The following is a 21,375-nucleotide window of genomic DNA, read 5'->3' as shown; positions in this document are numbered from 1 at the left end:
TTGGGTGTCGATAAGGTGAAAACCATAATCCACCAAAACGGATGATTGATATTAAGGATGGTTGAGCCGTTCGTGTATCGTTAATACCAATGGAACTTGGGTGTCGATAAGGTGAAAACCATAATCCACCAAAATGGATGATTGATATTAAGGATAATACGAGCCATCCCATGACCTTTGTCTGGTGTGCTTTGCTTGATCCTTGAGTGTGATTGTTGCATTCATGCATTCATCTGCATCCATATCATCAGATAAAAAGAAAATTTTCAAGGAACTTAAGGGGTTTATTTGCAAAATTTTCAGACAAATGGAAAGACAAAGAAGGAATACCAAGAAGTACAACTTCAGACAGCCCGATCTGAAAGAGTTAAGGAATCTGACATCCTATGTACTAGATCCCTTGGGTTTCAAAGCTCGCTTTGGGAAACTGTTTCCTCTTCTGACTACTCAGGTTGATGAGGGGTTGATGAGCACGTTGGTGCAGTTTTATGATCCTCTGTACCATTGCTTCTCTTTTCCGAACTTTCAGCTGTTGCCTACCCTTGAGGAGTATGCTTATCTGGTGGGTATACCGATTCTGGATCAGGTGCCGTTCAGTGGCTTGGAGAGTATTCCTACTTCTCAAGAGATAGCTGACCTGTTGCACATAGATGAATCTCTGGTTCGTGCTCATATGACTACCAAAGGTGGAATTCAAGGTCTCCCTTCTGAGTTCCTCATTGCTCAAGCTACCGTTTATGGGAAGGCCATGAGTGAGGATGCCTTTGAAGCCATATTTGTACTTCTCATCTATGGGTTGGTATTGTTCCCCAACATCGACAAATTTGTGGATGTGAACGCTATTAGGATCTTCTCTGCTCTTAATCCCGTTCCGACTCTGTTGGGTGATACCTATTTCTCTTTGCATCTGAGGAATGCAAAGGGTAGTGGCGCTATTGTGTGCTGTTTTCCTCTGTTGTATAAGTGGTTTATTTCTCACTTACCTCAGACGCTCGCCTTCAAGGAGAACAAGGGATGTCTACGGTGGTCCATGAGACTTATGTCTCTCACTAATGATGATATCTCTTGGTATAATCGTGTATATGATGGAGTGCAGATTATCGACTCTTGTGGTGAATTCTCCAATGTGCCTCTTCTTGGTACATATGGTGGGATTAGCTACAACCCTGTGTTAGCACGTCGTCAGCTTGGGTTCCCCCTAAAGGATAAACCTAATAACATTCTGTTAGAAGGTGTGTTCTTTCAGGAGGGTAAAGATCCCCAAGACTTGAAGAGCAGAATGGTTCGCGCTTGGTGTAAGATCCATAGGAAAGGCAGGAATGAGTTGGATCCTAAGAATTGCATTGCATTGGAGCCTTATACTGCTTGGATAAGGAAGAGAGCATCTGAGTATCTCATGCCTTACGATTATCCGAGACCTACACCTTTGGTTGTGACTGGGCCTTCAACCCTCCCTAACCAAGGAGTAGAGGAGTTGAGAGACGAAGACCTTTCACGTGCCTGGATCCGTGAAAGAGAAGAGTTGCTTCAACAACTTAAGGAGAAAGACGCTTTGATCGAGTTCCTCGAGCATCAGGTCATTGATGATCCTGATGATGCTTGGACTTCTCTACTTCCTCAGTCTTCCAAGTTCTGGAAAAGGAGGTATGACCGACTCGCCAAAGAGAAGGCGGATATGGAAGCGGCATATGAGAGAGAGGTTAAGAAGCTTCGTGCAGCTTATCTTCCTGCGTCCCGAGCTTCTAGGGATCCATAAGATGTCTATTTTCCTTTTCTCTTGTAATGACTGACAATGCTGTACTTCTTTTCTCAGATATATTTGATGAGATATTTCCATATGCGAACAAATGCTTAATATTTTCAAAAAAAATTGCAAATAAAACCCTAAAGTTCCTTCGAAATAAAAACAATTCATGTGCACGAGCATTGCATGCATCATTTGCATAAGCAGGTATTATTCTCAGCCTCTGGTCTTGTGGTCTAACTCTGTGCTCTTTATTTATTTTGAAGACAAGCTGACTCACCGGTACTACACCAGAGCCAACTCTTCCAGATTGATGGATCATCTAGAGCAAGAGAACCGTGAGCTCAAGGAGGAAGTCGCCAGACTGAGTGCTTTGATGGAGTCGTTCCTGGCTGCTTAGAATCAGTCGTCTCCAACACCTGCAACTCCTCCCCAGAGGATAGTCATCTCTGAGATTATCTCCTCTATAGTGCCTGCTGCTAGTGCCCACTTCGTGCCAACAGCCATGCCGTCCGGGTTTCCGTGGGGGATGCCTCCCGGCTTTATGCTTGACATTCCTGCTCCAACCTTTGCTTCTATGCCGGCATCTAGCCCGGTCCTTGCTGTTCCTCCTCCTGTCGTGCATACCGTTCCTAGGGTAGACGACAACATCTATCATTCTGAGCCGTCTGAGGGCCCAAATGTTCATGAGAAGATGGACGCGATGAATGACCAATTTCTTGAGCTGCGCAAGGAATTGAAGAATCTTCGAGGAAAGGACCTCTTCGGCAAATCTGCTGCTGAGCTTTGTTTAGTTCCCGGTGTCAAAATTCCTGTGAAATTCAAGGTCCCTGACTTTGAGAAATATAAGGGGAACACCTGCCCTCTCATCCACCTGGTCATGTATGCCAGGAAAATGTCAACTCAAACGGATAATGATCAGCTACTCATTCATTATTTCCAGGACAGTCTGTCCGGTGCTGCACTGCGGTGTATATGAGTCTGGACAGTGCAAACATCCGTTCCTTCAATGATCTTGGCGAAGTCTTCGTCAAGCAGTACAAATACAACATGGATATGGCTCCCGATCGGGATCAGTTGCGGGCCATGTCCCAGAAGGACAAGGAAACATTTAAAGAGTACGCCCAGAGGTGGCGAGAGTTGGCAACTCAGATTGTACCTCCACTGGAAGAGAAAGAAATGACCAAGATCTTTCTGAAGACCTTGAGCTCATTCTATTACGAGCGGATGATTGCTAGCGCTCCTTCTGACTTCACTGAAATGGTGAACATGGGGATGCGACTAGAGAAAGGAGTCCGTGAAGGACGGCTAACTAAGGATGAAGGCTCTTCTACCAAACGATATGAGGCGTTTGCAAAGAAGAAAGATGGAGAGGCACATGTTGTGCAATCCCATGTGAAACCCAGAAGACCCTCTGTGAGGAGGAAGCCTGTGTGTTCAGCCAGCAATCAACACCAGGTGGCTCACATAGCACCTGTCTTTAGAGACAACCAGCAATATCATCAGCACAATAATAATCAACAACCACATCAGCAATATCAGCAGCAGCATCGTCCTCAACAGCAGGCCTACCAGCCTCGCAATAGTAATCAAGCCAATACGAGTTACGAGAGGAAGAAGATCACTTTCGATACGATTCCAGTGTCATATGCAGAACTGTATCCCTCTTTGATAGAGCGGAAACTGATTACTCCGAGAGACCCGCCAGCTATACCTGTCAACGCTCAGTGGTGGTACAAGCCTGATTTGCACTGTGTCTATCACTCGGGTGCTCCCGGCCATGATGTGGAGAACTGCTTTCAGCTGAAGACTAAGGTTCAAGACCTTATGAGGTGCGGCATTTTGAGCTTTGAGGACGCAGGTCCTAATGTTAAGAAGAATCCATTTCCCGAGCATGGGAAATCCGTTAACATGGTCCAGGGCTGCCCTGGCAAGTACAAGGTCAAATATGTTAGTCATATTCGACAGTCATTGGTCGAGTTGCATCGCTTACTGTGTGATTACAGTCATCTGGAGCACGACCATGACAAATGTCGTATCTGCTCTGTTAATCGTCTAGGCTGTCACCAAGTGCGCAAAGATCTTCAGGAATTGCTGGATGAAGGAGTCATTGAGATCCTTCAAAACAGGAATGTTGATGAAGATGAACCAGAGGTTAATGTGATTTCTTCGGTGTTCCGGATACCCGAGCCTGTTATCATTAAATATGATGGTAGCAAGCAGAAGGTTTCTCCTGCCCTGATCATCAAACCTGCCGGTCCTGTGCCTTATTCTTCCGATAAGGCAATCCCATTCCGATACAATGCCGTTGCTGTTGAAGATGGGAAAGAGGTGACCCTGCCGTCCTCATCTGTTGTGAACATTGTTGATGTCAGCGGGTTGATGTCGCATTACGCGAAAAAACCGGCGGGAAAAGACACAGAGCCGCCACCGTGCGTTATTTATCCCAAAGGAGGGAAAGGAAACGCTCGAAGTAAACCTGGAAAGGAAATGGTCTTACGACCAGAGATTGCTAGGATCGGGAGTCGGTTACGCAAGGGGAAGGTATTAGCACCCCCTCACGTCCGTCGTACTCGACGGGATCCACGCTCAAAAGAATAGAATAGGGTTGCTAAAAAAACTGCTCAAAACTGCACCAACCTGGAATAAAACCCAGATGAAGGAAAACGGAGAAAGCGGACTCGGCAGGATGTCGCATCCTGGGCCTACGTAGTTTGTCAGACACAAACATCAGAGTCGACGTAGTTCGGGGAAACGGGAAACGTGCTCGCTAGGACATCGCATCCTATGCATACGTATCTTCTCTAACTAGAGTAAGAATCAGAGCACTCGTAGCTCGGCTAACGCACGCCAAACAAAACGCTGAAAGAGGACGCTGAGACGTCAGAGCAAACACACAAACACAAACTGGAAACGGAATGCCAATCGCTGGGCTTACATCCAACTCCACAAAAGAAACAGGAAACCAAATGCCAATCGTTGGACTTACATCAGACTCCAAACAAACAAACACACACGGGAAATCGACTGCCAATCGCTGGACTTACATCAGACTCCCAACACACACACAAGAGGGTTGAAAAAGAAAAAGGGCGCCCGGAGAGATCTGCTCATCTCCTGCCTACGTACCTCATCTGGTATGAGGATCAGGGCGACGTAGTTCCCCTTAACAGGGAAAAACTTATATCCTAACCAGAGACTAGGGAGATAACAAACTACTAGGGAGACTACAACTCGAGCCTAGAAGTTGTCATGCATACGATCCCTAAGTTGAGGTCTCTAATCAGAACCTAACTCGCACAGGTAGCAAGTCAATCATACAACAAGTAAGCAAACATAGGTGAACAGGTATCACACACTATATGCAAACAAGTGGCTCACACAAGGCTGGGCTTTAGTCAAGGGGTCATATCAACCTCGACAAACAAGCAAATACTGGAAGGAGTATCTGAGGGCTCTTAACCACTGACATTGACCGTCAGGGTGAGCAAATGTAAGGTAATGAGGATTGGACCTCATAGCTCTTAACCCGGCCTGGGTGAGCTTCAATCAATGAAAACATGGGGATCCAGAATGTGGGACCCTACTCCACTTGATTGACTCTATATACAAGGATCTTGTGTTTGTTCAAAATGCATCGGCACGTAGTGCGAGCAAGATGAAAGACTCAACTCAATAGCAGGGGATGGATTGCACATCCCTTCTATCTGCCAATTTCCTCTTCACTTAGGAGGACTTGAAGTACATGGCACAAAAGTAAACAAACACAGTCATTGCCTCTTAAGGAGGACTTCAGCCAAATGCCTACCAAACAGAAACGACAGGGCTTCCAGACTACATGGAGTACAAGAGGGTTTACCTAGGTGGTATGCCAACCACAAGCAAAGCAAAACAACTCAAGCAATGAGTTAAAGCTACTAAAGTACCTGTGAGAAAAGTAAACAAGTCAATATTCACATTCAGACAAACAACCAACAGTCAACAGTAGTTACAACCAATGTGCACACAAATCAAGCTTTATGACTCAAGAATTCAAGTGATTCCATCACACTCCATGAACCTACAACACAAAGTATTAGTGCACAAAGTAGTTTGCATCTCATGAAATGAGATTACATCAATCATTAAGATTAGAAGCTTGAACCTGAAATACAAAGCTTAGAAAGTGAGTACAAACCACTAGCACCAAGGCTAGGGTCAAAGGTAAGGCAAAAAGTCAAAACAGCAACCAATACTCAGCATAGAGCACATTTATTCAATCATGAACATGTCCTAAAAAGGGCCAAGTCAAAAGCATTAAGAAAGGCCATGTAGGGAACAAGATAAGACAAGGACACACAACATGCTCATCAATTGGACATACAAAGTGAGAAAATGCACATTAAATCAGAAACACATCCAATGATCATGAAATTTTATACACAGGCTCAGCATATGGATCACAAGCATGGTGCAAAAAATTAGAATCAACAGAGTTCAATTGACCTAGAAAAGAAAATGCACAAGTAGGACATCAAATTGTGTGACACACATTGTCACACCATACAATCATGTGTCCCAAACAGAGAAGGAAAATGCTAAAAATGCCAAATAAAATCTCAAGCATCCTACAACATGTTAGGAATCAACATATAAAGTTTCATGGCAATTGGACAAGTATTGAGCATTTCACACCAATTTGAATGAGGCATGGCATAATTGTGTACATGTTCAAGTAATTCCACACAATCAAAAATCCAGAAGAGATAAAATTATGAAACCACAACCAAAAAATAGTAGACACTCCAAGGATCATGTAGCAAAAAATTGCATTCAATTTGGAGTTATTTTCAATTAGTTATGAATTTTGCAAGTTGGAAGAAAATATGAAAATAAAATGTGAAATAATTGGAAATGTTATTGAAAATGAAATTGGAAATGCATCCACCATGGTTCGAACCGGGGGCAGGCCAAAACACGGTCGTTTTGGCTATTTGGATTAAATGGCAATCTGAAGCACTCTCGCCTGGAATCGAACCAGGTGCGTTCCAAAACGCGGCGTTTAACTAATTGACGTGGCGTGCCAACTCAGACAAGTCAGCACGCGTGGAAAGGTCCAAAGAACCACAACCAATCAACTTGCCACTGGAACGCAAGCGTGGTGATGACGAGGCAAAAGCCCTAGCGCCTGAACCAGAGGTCTTAATACTATTCACGCGCGGCGGTCAGGGGCGTTTTCCACCGTCTTCCTCATGAAAACGGTGGCGGAATAGTAGCTTCATCACGAAATTTTTGCAGAAATTGGCAATACATACATGGTTGGAACCGTCACGATGAGTAGAACAAGAATCCACCATTATTTAAGTCTAAATCCTCGTAACAAAAGCAAATCGAGCCAAAACATAATGATCAACCAAACTTCAAATCCATATTACTCAATCAATTCTCAACCATTTTTAAAAATGTTCATATCAGCGTGATTAGTGAGTCAAGATCTACAATACTATGGCAATAAAATAGAGAAACGTGAAGGTCGAAATTCACCTTGTTTGAAGAGCAGCGACCAAAACAGTGTCCTCAAGGCTTCAAGCTTTCCAGATCCACTTCCTTTGAGCTCCACTGAAGTTAGATGCAAGAAATGGCACGTGAAAAGACCTGAATCAAGCTCAATTTGGAACTTCCATTAATGCATTCAAGCTTGTGGTATGCACGAATCTGAGATGAAATCCACCAAATACACGTTGAATATTGCTCAATAACACTCCATGTTCATGATTATGCAAGGAAAATCAAGGTTTATGTGTAGAATTTTGAAAAATCAATGGAGAGAAAATTAAGAGTGAAAGAGGATTCTAGATCTGAAAATGTGTGTAATCAATAAAACAGTTACCATTAAGCTTTTATATGCTCTCCTAATTACTCTGAAATTGTCATTAGGCCAAGGCTAATGAAAGATTAGGAAGAAAAGAGGTGTATGACCAAATTGCAATTTCACCTTATGCATGGCAATCCCACGTGAACAGTGCACATGCACCATTCAAATACTCTTAAAATCATCCCATGCACATGTTGAAATGGTTAGAAAACTCATATGATGTACCAATTTTAAATTCATGGTTTTCCTTCCAAAAATCACATGTATGGCCAAATGATTATGTGAATAAATTTCATGCCATGTAATGAATGATTTGGAAAATATATGTCATGAGGAGCATAATGCAAAAAGAGGCACTCCATTTGGAGTTTTAGATCAAAAGTTATGGCTTGTTGAAGTTCCATGCACACTTGGCAATGATTTGATCATATCTCCTCAACCATTCATCAGATGCTCATGATCTTGGACTTTTTGGAAATGGGAGAGAAAGATCTTCAACTTCATGTTGGACAAAATTTCATTTTAAGCTTCTTTGAATTTGGAAAGTCAAGTTGAAAGTGGTCCAAAAACTTGCCATTTTTGGAAACTTGAAATTACAGGTCACTTTCCATTTTGGGAAACTTTTGATCTGGTTTCAAATCCTTCAAGGTATGAGTTTGACATGATGAATAAACCTCTTTTGGGCATGAATGAAGTGTCTCAAACCATTTCTCCACCTCCTAGCCCTCAGTTGACTTGCAGTTGACTTTTATGGCCCCCAGATGACCTGAAACTGCACTGATGACTTTGAGCCTCTAACACTTGGTCAAGTTGCTTCAAAATGAACCCTTGGATCATATAAGCTCTTGTGAATAATCAGGGGGCCTCCATCTCAAGGAAAACTTGATCTCTTTGCACAGATGAATTCTCTTGATGCCAGTCTTGACTGATAAGATGCAATACACTATGCAATGTTAATGTAATGTTAGTGTAATGTCAATGACCTAAAAATGAAATGAATGCATGAATGGGGGGTGCAAATTTGAGGTGCTATAGCTGCCCCTATTCAATCAACTGGGAACCTGAACGGGTAAGAGCAGCGGCTGTCAGACCTTCAAGGTACACAGGGATTGAATACCAAAAGAACCGTAGAAATTTGCATTCTGCGGGGGATGATCAAAGAAACGGTCGACTTGATATACACTGATATCAAGGAAAGCGAGGCCATTTACCGATGGCGGCTTGTGGAACAGTCGACTTGATATACACTGATACCAAGGAAAGCAAGGCCATTTACCGATGGCGGCTGGTGGAACAGTCGACTTGAGATACACTGATATCAAGGAAATCGGGGCCATTTACCGATGGCGGCTCGTGGAACAGTCGACTTGATATACACTAATACCAAGGAAAGCAAGGCCATTTACCGATGGCGGCTTGAAGACAGTCGACTTGATATACACTGATATCAAGGAAAGCGGGGCCATTTACCGATGGCGGCTTGAAAACAGTCGACTTGATACACACTGATATCAAGGAAAGCGGGGCCATTTATCGATGGCGGCTTGAAAAACAGTCGACTTGATATACACTGATATCAAGGAAAGCGGGGCCATTTACCGATGGCGGCTTCACAACAGTCGACTTGATACACACTGATATCAAGGAAAGCGGGGCCATTTACCGATGGCGGCTTCAACAACAGTCGACTTGATATACACTGATATCAAGGAAAGCGGGGCCATTTACCGATGGCGGCTTCGACTGGGGAGGAACAAGATGTTCACAACTGAAACCAGACAAGACGTTTACCGACGACTCTACTGGGGATTTTGATATGTACCAAATAAAGGATACATGACCAGGCATTGACCGATGACTGGGGATAACTCGACGTTTACCGACATCGAAAGATGATGTTTACCGTCACCAACGAAAGGCGACCAGACATTTACCGATGACTGGAAAAAAGGATACACAACCAGACGTCAACGAACGAATGGGAAAAACTCGACGTTTACCGACATCGAAAGATGATGTTTACCGACACCAACGAAAGGACAACCAGACATTTACCGATGACTGGAAAACAGGTACACAACCAGACGTCAACGGACGAATGGGAAAAAACTCGACGTTTACCGACATCGAAAGATGATGTTTACCGACACCAACAAAAGGATGACCAGACATTTACCGATGACTGGAAAAAGATACACAACCAGACGTCAACAGACGAATGGGAAAAAAATTCGACCAGACATCAACGGATGAATGGGAGAAAGAAATCACGACCAGACGCCAGCTGACGAATGGGAAAGACTCAACCAGACATCAATGGATGAATGGGAGAAAGAAGCCACGACCAGACACCGAAAAATGATGAATGGGAAGAGAAACCACGACCAGACATCGAAAGATGATGAATGAGAAGAGAAACCACGACCAGACGCCAACAGACGAATGGGAAAGACTCAACCCGACATCAATGGATGAATGGGAGAAAGAAACCACGACCAGACGCCAACGGACGAATGGGAAAGACTCAACCAGACATCAACGGATGAATGGGAGAAAACTCGACGTGTACCGACATCGAAAGATGATGTCTACAGACACCAAAAAAAAAGAAGGACCCACACGGGGATCAACATGACACCTACTGGTATTGTAAGAATGTCATCTACCTATGTCAAGACAAGGCCAGACACCTGTCGGGGACTACTCTGGGGGAGTCAAGCTTTCCTTTCCCTGACGGGTGAGGAGATAAACCTCACTGGGGGTTACCAATCCTGGATGCTGTCAGGAGCAACTGCCGCAAATGTGCCGTACGGATGTTGAAATATGATCCGCCTCTGCTGGGGGATATGACCCAAGCTTGCTAGATGCTAAAGGAGGAAAACTCCTGCTAGGAAAGCTAACGATCACTTTGCTGAGCACACAATTCTGATTCGATCTTCCAACTCAGTGGGGAATAGCACTGCTGCTAGGGAGCTTGCTGATCTGTCATCCTCGAGACGGCAGAGAAACCAACCCAACTAGGGAATCACTTGTTGGGGAAACACCAACCTCTCAACCATGCTGGAGAAGCAAATTCTGAAATCGACCCAGATAACCCAACGTCTCAATGGTAAACTCCTCAGAGCAACATCTTCACCCACCGGTTAAACCAATCCTTGAATGGCAATCACGGCTTGGGGCTAATTTATGCTTGCAATGCTGATGCATGAGTTTCTTTTTTAGCGTAATGCTCCATAACCATGGAAATGCTACACAATTAATGATGCAATATGCTATGCTGTTCTAAATGATGAATGCATAAAACAAATGCCCCCTCTAGGGACAACACTGAGGAACTCGAGGCACTCTGCTGAGGAACTGGATACCACTCCAATCTTCACCCTGCTAGGGAATAGCACATCTGCTGGGGAATGGATAACCCTTACTGGGGGATGACCTTCACTGAACCCGGCCCGCTTGGGGACTCCGCTGGGGAAAACAACCAGCGCCCACCAGCAACCTTGGGAATCACTACCAACGCACACCTCCGCTGGGGAAACAGCAAATTTCAGACTTGCTAGGGAACTAACAGTCTCCACCCTGCTGGGGATCATTCTCAACCCTGCTGGGGAAGATAACCAATCTCAGGCCTGGTTGCCGAGGAAATACCGCTCTTGAATCCGCTGGGGATTGCAGCACACTTCAGCCTTGGCTGGGAATCTGACACTCTCAGACTTGCTGGGGAAATACTCTTCTCGACCCTGCTGGGGATTAAAGCACTTTAGACCTGGCTGCTGAGGAACAATCTACCCACCGACACCTCCGTCGGGGATATAGCAACCTTCGGGCTCGCTGGGGAACTAACAATCCTCAGACTTGCTCGGGGAGATAACACTCTCAGACCACTCGGGGAGATACGACCTTTTTGACACGGCACGCCCATCGACTCGTCGAACACTGGTGTTCACCATCCCACCATGGTATCAATTTTCCACTTTTGAGAGCTCCCAGACTCATCTGGTCTCTTCTGATTCATCACTTTGCATTCTCGGCTTTTCTCTTCTTCGAGACAAACAATCTCCTCAGATTCAGGGCCAACTCTCTAATCTTCAGACTTTGAAGAGTCTTCTTGATTACCCTCTAGGATCGTCGTCGTTCTTTCGCCGTTTTTTTCACCGTTCTTCAATCTCTTGCCCCTGATTGGACTCTGCGGGGATCTCTTGTCAAAAGGCTCCACATCACAACCTGCAAGTGAGTGAAAATATCTAACAGTACCTGCAAAAGAGATCATTAGATAAAAACGTGCCCCAGGCGTGCCAAAATTTCAACACCTAGGTCACCCAAACTTCCGAATAAGATTTCACATTTTCAATCTTATAAGCATGCATCGGAAGGGACCTCTATGTCTAAGAATGCAAAGATTCTTTATCAAAATAAACAGATGTTTTTGCAATCAAAGCGGTAATGAAAACAAAAACAAAATTATTTGACTGAACATGCATTTTATTGACTGAACCAAAAGTGGCTCGTAACTGAACATCACAAAGGAAGCAATCCCTGAAAAGAGGTAATTGCGCACAAAATGAAAAATCTACCCTAATGGCAATGTGAGAATCATGATCTCGTCGAGTTCCAACTAGGTTACACCCCATATGTCCTCAAGACTCTCCGCACTTTCTGCCTCCTGAACAAGACTCTGTCGACCGATCTCTACCGGTGATTATCCATGATGTTTTAACCAAAGTACCAACGATCATGCTGGACGCAGTTGTTCGTTTCATTCCCTCTTTTGCCTGGACCGCCCTTTTGGGTTTTCAGTCCACCGGGATACCCATTTTTGCCCAAGCCGCCCTTGTGGGGTTTTCGACTTGCCGGGTGTACAGTTTTTTCCTTGTTATCCCTAATTTTTGCCCGAACCTTTTTTCTTTTCATCATTTTTTTTTGGTTCGCCGGGATGCCCTTTTTTGCCTGGACTCTTTTATTCTTTTTGTCCAGCGGGTCTCTTTTTACGAAGTATCTTTTAACTGCATCCGCACTCACAGGGGATGGAAAGTCTTCATCATCCGTGGTCATCAACAACAAGGCTCTGTCAGAGAAAACCTTCTTGACCATGAATGGACGTTCATAATTGGGTGTCCACTTGCCCCTACGATCGTTTTGAGGAGGAAGGATCCTTTTCAACACCATATCTCTCATGATGCACACGAGGCCGCACTTTTCGGTCAACAACACGATTTGTTCACTGCTGGCACCACTGCCCCATGACGAATGGTTACTAGCCTCTTTCCTCAATTAGGCCCAACTCTGTACCGAGTCCTTATCCACTCAGCCTTTACCAATTTTACATCCCTCAGGACTCTCCACGATGGGACTTGGACCTCAACTGGTAATACCACTTCTATCCCATACACGAGTCAGAAAGGCGTTGCCCCAGTAGATGTACGCAACGAAGATCGGTACCCAGGATACAAGCTTCGTACTCAGCCACCATTGTTGGTGCATTCAAATGTTAGCCGGGCCGCAAAAGGAACGTGGGATCCCTTTGGCGTAACCAAAGCAACACCAACTCCGCTTCCATTCACGTTAACGACCCCATCAAACATCAGAATCCATTCGGATTCAGGGTCAGGCCCCTCCTCCGGGATTGGTTCCTCACAATCTTTCGATTTGAGAACCGTGATGTCCTCATCAGGGAATTCAAACTTCATCGGTTGATAATCTTCCATGGGCTGCTGGGCGAGGTAATCAGACAATACACTCCCCTTTATTGCTTTCTGAGAGGTATACTGAATATCAAAATAAGTCAAAGTCATTTTACCATCTCGCAACTTGTCCGGTCACTGCTGGCTTCTCAAACATATACTTGATCGGATCCATCTTGGAAATCCACAAAGTGGTATGAACCAGCATACACTGTCTCAGTCGGCGAGCAGCCTATGCCAAAGTACAGCAAGTTTTCTCGAGCAGTGAATGTATTGTTTCACAGTCGGTAAACTTTTTGCTAAGGTAAATTGTGTGCTCTTTTCGACCAGACACGTCATGCTGACCCAGTACACCTCATAGACCCCTCGAGGACTGTCAAGTACAGAATTAACAGTCGCCTCTCCATGGGAGGCATCAGAATCGGAGATTCCTGCAAATATTCTTTTATTTTTCAATGCCCCTTGGCAATCATTATTTCACCTGACCGTTTGATCTTTTCTTTTCAACAACTTGAATATGGGTTCACACGTGGCTGTTAGATGAGATATGAACCGTGAAATACAGTTCAATCTATCTAAAAAACCACGAACCTCTTTTTCTGTTTTCGGTTCAGGCATTTCTTGTATTGTTTTTTTTAGCAGGATCAACCTCGATTCCTCTTTCATTCACAATAAGCCTCAGCGACTTACCGGACCGCACTCTGAAAGTGCACTTATTCGGATTCAACCTCAGTTTGAATTATCTCAACTGGTCCAACAACTTGGCCAGATCTACCAAATGCCCCTCTTTTGTCTGGGACTTTGCTATCATGTCATCAACATAGCATTCGATTTCATGATGAATCATATCATGAAACAAAGTCACCATAGCCCTCTGATGCGTGGCACCAGCATTCTTGAGACTGAATGACGTCCCTTGATGAACATTGTTTTCCCCATATCATCTGGCGACAGTTTGATCTGATTACAGCCAGCAAACCATCCATGAAGGAAAACACCGAGAACTGAGCTGTATTATCAACCTATACATCAATGTGCAGTACCGGGAATTCCTCTTTCGAACTAGCTCTGTTCAAATCTCGGTAGTCCACACCCATCATCACCTTCTCATCCTCTTTCAACACCGGCTTCCGCTTCACTGGAGGACAGTCTTCTCTCAATGATAGCTTGAGCGCCACGCTTTTGGTATCCAACCCTGGCATATCTTGATAAGACCAGGCGAGGATATCAACACACTCTTTCAATAGTGCTACCTGCTCTTGACATTTGCCTCTGAAGCGACCCCAACTTTCACCTTTTGACCTCCTCGGTGCCGGGATTAACAATCTCAACTCGCTCCTCATGCGATTGAATCACCTTCTCCTCTTGTTTTAACAACCTGGCTAATTCCAGCAGATCACAATCTTCTTCGTCTTCTTCTTCGGCATGATAGATCGGATTGTCGAAGTCATACAGAGGTGTAACCGAATTGTTATCAATGAGATCAGGAGGATCGTCACTTTTGAGGTCGGAACAAGACAAATCAAAAGGAAAGAAAAATGAAAACAAACATTGCCATTTTTATTTATTTAAACTGCAAAAATAAATGAAAAACAGGGAACATCACTTTTAATACAAAAACATCCATTTATTAATGATGCAAAATGTTGCAAAATGAAACACATGAGGTGGCCCTTACAATGAACCATTACGTTTCGGGCAAAACGTATGGCTTTCATGCAAACAGAATTGAAAAACTGAAATGTTACTCTTCATGATGAGTGACAGTGATGATCTTTGAGGCCTTCCAGTTCCCTGGTACGCACGATTTTATCCACGAGTCCAGCTCGTTGTCACTGTCAATCTCTCCACCTACTATACAGGCGTGACCTGGATCCAACATTCCAGCACTGATGAACGGGAACGGTTGACGACGTCTTCTATTTTGCCCCGACGAGTCTTGGTCTGGCTGATAGCCAACCCCGAACATATCTGCTTTTACCATAATGTCTATGATCTTTCCCCAGCCTAGGGCTTCTCCGTTCTTCACCATCTCCATGGCCTATTTGTAAGAAGAAATGGACAACTTCTTCTCTTTCTCAGCACAGATGGCCTTCTCCACCTTGATGGCTTCAACTGCCTGACTCGGTGTTTCACATTTTTCATCGTCCATTTCCACCTCCGTCATTTTCTGAGTTGTTTCCCTCACCATTACACACCCATTTGTAGCGACGGCCGCACAATAATTATCATCACCAGGGAAAGCTCCACTCTTCATCAGATGCCTCTGGACCACAGCCATTGGAGTTTTTAACTGATTCGCATCTGTCACCTCCATTTTTCTTTTGTCCTTCAACACCACGTTCACCCCCACAGGACCATGCATTGGCACGGGGTCAGCATCAACATTTGGCGTCGGTGCAAAATTGATGGCTTTAGAATCCACCATATCTTGGACGGCATGCTTAAAAGCTCTACAACCCTCAATGTTATGTCCGGGTGCCCCAGAATGGAACTTGCACCTGGCGTTCTCATCGTAATTTGCAGGCCTTCGATGCAGTTCTACAGGAACCAATATTCTCGACTGAACTAGCCCGAGATGCCTCAACCTTTTAAACAGAAGGGTATAAGTCATGGGTGGCTTATCAAACTGACGGTCCGTCGTCCCCTTCTTCACTTGGCACCCAGCTTTATGTGCTTTCTGTTGAGGTGGCGGTTGTTGCTGTTGTACAGACTGATTACCAACAGGAATAGTCACTATAGCAGCATACGGGTGGTAACGATCTCTACCATGTTCCTTTCTAGTATGCACACCACTGAATCCAACCTCCTTCTTGTGCTGACTATTGCCAGAGGGCTTCTTTACTTCGGACGACGAAGCGTTTCCCTGAATTTTCTCCATTCCCAACCGGCTTTCAATCCTCTCCAACCTCTCAGCAATTGCTTTTTGCCCCAAGGCGAGCCCTTGCACGACATTGAACAACTCCCCCATCATCTATTTCAATTCGAGAATGTCGGCGTTGGGTGGATCCATCAGCTTGGATTTGTTGCGTTTGGCAGGATATCTGAGCGGAAGAGCTATGCGCACCGGTTAACTACTGACAGCTACAAAATAGAAAACAGGTTAATATGACTCACACATGCAATGTCTATCCGTATGAGGAAGATTCTGTCCTTTGATTCTGGCTTCATCGAGACGGATAATAATTTGGCAATAACATTCTGACATCCGGATGTCTCTCAACCAGGATCTCAATCCAAGATGGACCCTGAGTACGGATAGACATGAGTTAAATATGGATGAATGCAAAATGGGAATGATGCAGATGCATGAATGCAAGTCACTGTGCATCCTCCAAGTCATCTGAGTATCAATTGTACTGGACCGGTCTCCGAACTGATTTCAATCATCTGAGGGAATAAGTAACCATAAATCCAACTTGGGAAGTTCCGAAATAAACGGGACAGAGAATATACCACCATCTCCACAGGAAGTCCACTGCATGGATGACAATAAGATCCTCTGAACAAATACCCTTGGATGCAACCCGGGGATTCGAAATAAACGGAACCCGCTGATAGATATCACGGACAGAACTCCGGCGTCTCAGAAATAAACATCCACAAATCCACCTGAACCATAGTCACCGTCAGTACCTGCAAATGATTCAATCCCGCCCCACTCACGGGTGTCATCTAGGCCAAGGTAAGGTCAAGAGAAACGCAGGATAAACAACCCTTTCAAGAATATCATCATATACACACCAGATGTATGCAACGATAATACCCCATCAGAATCTGAACTGCTCGTGATATCATGTTCCGCTAAGTGGCGCCATACCACCCGCTTCCCATGAATCACTCTATTCCTAGGTGTCCTAAAGTTCACTCATAGCCTGGGTATTGGGCCTTTTACCTCTTGTGACTCCCACCCAACAGAGAAACAGATACACAACCAACACAATGACAATATGATGCATGCAAACATATATGCACATATATACAATCGCAACGTAATCATAAATGCAATAAATAAAGCATTAAAAGCAACCAAAACTATCCTAAAGAGCACTAGGATTGACTCGCTTAGGGAAGATGGACCAGCAAGAGGTCAATTTCTCAGTTCCCCAGCAGAGTCGCCAGCTGTCGCATTACGCGAAAAAACTGGCGGGAAAAGACACAGAGCCGCCACCGTGCGTTATTTATCCCAAAGGAGGGAAAGGAAACTCTCGAAGTAAACTTGGAAAGGAAATGGTCTTACGACCAGAGATTGCTAGGATCGGGAGTCGGTTACGTAAAGGGAAGGTATTAGCACCCCCTCACGTCCGTCGTACTCGACGGGATCCACGCTCAAAAGAATAGAATAGGGTTGCTAAAAAAACTGCTCAAAACTGCACCAACCTGGAATAAAACGCAGATGAAGGAAAACGGAGAAAGCGGACTCGGCAGGATGTCGCATCCTGGGCCTACGTAGTTTGTCAGACACAAACATCAGAGTCGACGTAGTTCGGGGAAACGGGAAACGTGCTCGCTAGGACATCGCATCCTATGCATACGTATCTTCTCTAACTAGAGTAAGAATCAGAGCACTCGTAGCTCGGCTAACGCACGCCAAACAAAACGCTGAAAGAGGACGCTGAGACGTCAGAGCAAACACACAAACACAAACTGGAAACGGAATGCCAATCGCTGGGCTTACATCCAACTCCACAAAAGAAACAGGAAACCAAATGCCAATCGTTGGACTTACATCAGACTCCAAACAAACAAACACACACGGGAAACCGACTGCCAATCGCTGGACTTACATCAGACTCCCAACACACACACAAGAGGGTTGAAAAAGAAAAAGGGCGCCCGGAGAGATCTGCTCATCTCCTGCCTACGTACCTCATCTGGTATGAGGATCAGGGCGACGTAGTTCCCCTTAACAGGGAAAAACTTATATCCTAACCAGAGACTAGGGAGATAACAAACTACTAGGGAGACTACGACTCGAGCCTAGAAGTTGTCATGCATACGATCCCTAAGTTGAGGTCTCTAATCAGAACCTAACTCGCACAGGTAGCAAGTCAATCATACAGCAAGTAAGCAAACATAGGTGAACAGGTATCACACACTATATGCAAACAAGTGGCTCACACAAGGCTGGGCTTTAGTCAAGGGGTCATATCAACCTCGACAAACAAGCCAATACTGGAAGGAGTATCTGAGGGCTCTTAACCACTGACATTGACCGTCAGGGTGAGCAGATGTAAGGTAATGAGGATTGGACCTCATAGCTCTTAACCCGGCCTGGGTGAGCTTCAATCAATGAAAACATGGGGATCCAGAATGTGGGACCCTACTCCACTTGACTGACTCTATATACAAGGATCTTGGGTGTTTGTTCAAAATGCATCGGCACGTAGTGCGAGCAAGATGAAAGACTCAACTGAATAGCAGGGGATGGATTGCACATCCCTTCTATCTGCCAATTTCCTCTTCACTTAGGAGGACTTGAAGTACATGGCACAAAAGTAAACAAACACAGTCATTGCCTCTTAAGGAGGACTTCAGCCAAATGCCTACCAAACAGAAACGACAGGGCTTCCAGACTACATGGAGTACAAGAGGGTTTACCAAGGTGGTATGCCAACCACAAGCAAAGCAAAGCAACTCAAGCAATGAGTTAAAGCTACTAAAGTACCTGTGAGAAAAGCAAACAAGTCAATATTCACATTCAGACAAACAACTAACAGTCAACAGTAGTTACAACCAATGTGCACACAAATCAAGCTTTATGACTCAAGAATTCAAGTGATTCCACCACACTCCATGAACCTACAACACAAAGGATTAGTGTACAAAGTAGTTTGCATCTCATGAAATGAGATTACATCAATCATTAAGATTAGAAGCTTGAACCTGAAATACAAAGCTTAGAAAGTGAGTACAAACCACTAGCACCAAGGCTAGGGTCAAAGGTAAGGCAAAAAGTCAAAACAGCAACCAATACTCAACATAGAGCACATTTATTCAATCATGAACATGTCCTAAAAAGGGCCAAGTCAAAAGCATTAAGAAAGGCCATGTAGGGAACAAGATAAGACAAGGACACACAACATGCTCATCAATTGGACATACAAAGTGAGAAAATGCACATTAAATCAGAAACACATCCAATGATCATGAAATTTTATACACAGGCTCAGCATATGGATCACAAGCATGGTGCAAAAAATTAGAATCAACAGAGTTCAATTGACCTAGAAAAGAAAATGCACAAGTAGGACATCAAATTGTGTGACACACATTGTCACACCATACAATCATGTGTCCCAAACAGAGAAGGAAAATGCTAAAAATGCCAAATAAAATCTCAAGCATCCTACAACATGTTAGGAATCAACATATAAAGTTTCATGGCAATTGGACAAGTATTGAGCATTTCACACCAATTTGAATGAGGCATGGCATAATTGTGTACATGTTCAAGTAATTCCACACAATCAAAAATCCAGAAGAGATAAAATCATGAAACCACAACCAAAAAATAGTAGACACTCCAAGGATCATGTAGCAAAAAATTGCATTCAATTTGGAGTTATTTTCAATTAGTTATGAATTTTGCAAGTTGGAAGAAAATATGAAAATAAAATGTGAAATAATTGGAAATGTTATTGAAAATGAAATTGGAAATGCATCCACCATGGTTCGAACCGGGGGCAGGCCAAAACGCGGCCGTTTTGGCTATTTGGATTAAATGGCAATCTGAAGCACTCTCGCCTGGAATCGAACCAGGTGCGTTCCAAAACGCGGCGTTTAACTAATTGACGTGGCGTGCCAACTCAGACAAGTCAGCACGCGTGGAAAGGTCCAAAGAACCACAACCAATCAACTTGCCACTGGAACGCAAGCGTGGTGATGACGAGGCAAAAGCCCTAGCGCCTGAACCAGAGGTCTTAATACTATTCACGCGCGGCGGTCAGGGGCGTTTTCCACCGTCTTCCTCATGAAGACGGTGGCGGAATAGTAGCTTCATCATGAAATTTTTGCAGAAATTGGCAATACATACATGGTTGGAACCGTCACGATGAGTAGAACAAGAATCCACCATTATTTAAGTCTAAATCCTCGTAACAAAAGCAAATCGAGCCAAAACATAATGATCAACCAAACTTCAAATCCATATTACTCAATCAATTCTCAACCATTTTTAAAAATGTTCATATCAGCGTGATCAGTGAGTCAAGATCTACAATACTATGGCAATAAAATAGAGAAACGTGAAGGTCGAAATTCACCTTGTTTGAAGAGCAGCGACCAAAACAGTGTCCTCAAGGCTTCAAGCTTTCCAGATCCACTTCCTTTGAGCTCCACTGAAGTTAGATGCAAGAAATGGCACGTGAAAAGACCTGAATCAAGCTCAATTTGGAACTTCCATTAATGCATTCAAGCTTGTGGTATGGACGAATCTGAGATGAAATCCACCAAATACACGTTGAATCTTGCTCAATAACACTCCATGTTCATGATTATGCAAGGAAAATCAAGGTTTATGTGTAGAATTTTGAAAAATCAATGGAGAGAAAATTAAGAGTGAAAGAGGATTCTAGATCTGAAAATGTGTGTAATCAATAAAACAGTTACCATTAAGCTTTTATATGCTCTCCTAATTACTCTGAAATTGTCATTAGGCCAAGGCTAATGAAAGATTAGGAAGAAAAGAGGTGTATGACCAAATTGCAATTTCACCTTATGCATGGCAATCCCACGTGAACAGTGCACATGCACCATTCAAATACTCTTAAAATCATCCCATGCACATGTTGAAATGGTTAGAAAACTCATATGATGTACCAATTTTAAATTCATGGTTTTCCTTCCAAAAATCACATGTATGGCCAAATGATTATGTGAATAAATTTCATGCCATGTAATGAATGATTTGGAAAATATATGTCATGAGGAGCATAATGCAAAAAGAGGCACTCCATTTGGAGTTTTAGATCAAAAGTTATGGCTTGTTGAAGTTCCATGCACACTTGGCAATGATTTGATCATATCTCCTCAACCATTCATCAGATGCTCATGATCTTGGACTTTTTGGAAATGGGAGAGAAAGATCTTCAACT

Source organism: Lathyrus oleraceus, chromosome 6 (genome assembly GCF_024323335.1).
Source record: "Lathyrus oleraceus cultivar Zhongwan6 chromosome 6, CAAS_Psat_ZW6_1.0, whole genome shotgun sequence".
Taxonomy (NCBI): Eukaryota; Viridiplantae; Streptophyta; class Magnoliopsida; order Fabales; family Fabaceae; genus Lathyrus; species Lathyrus oleraceus.
This window is presented reverse-complemented; position numbering follows the sequence as displayed.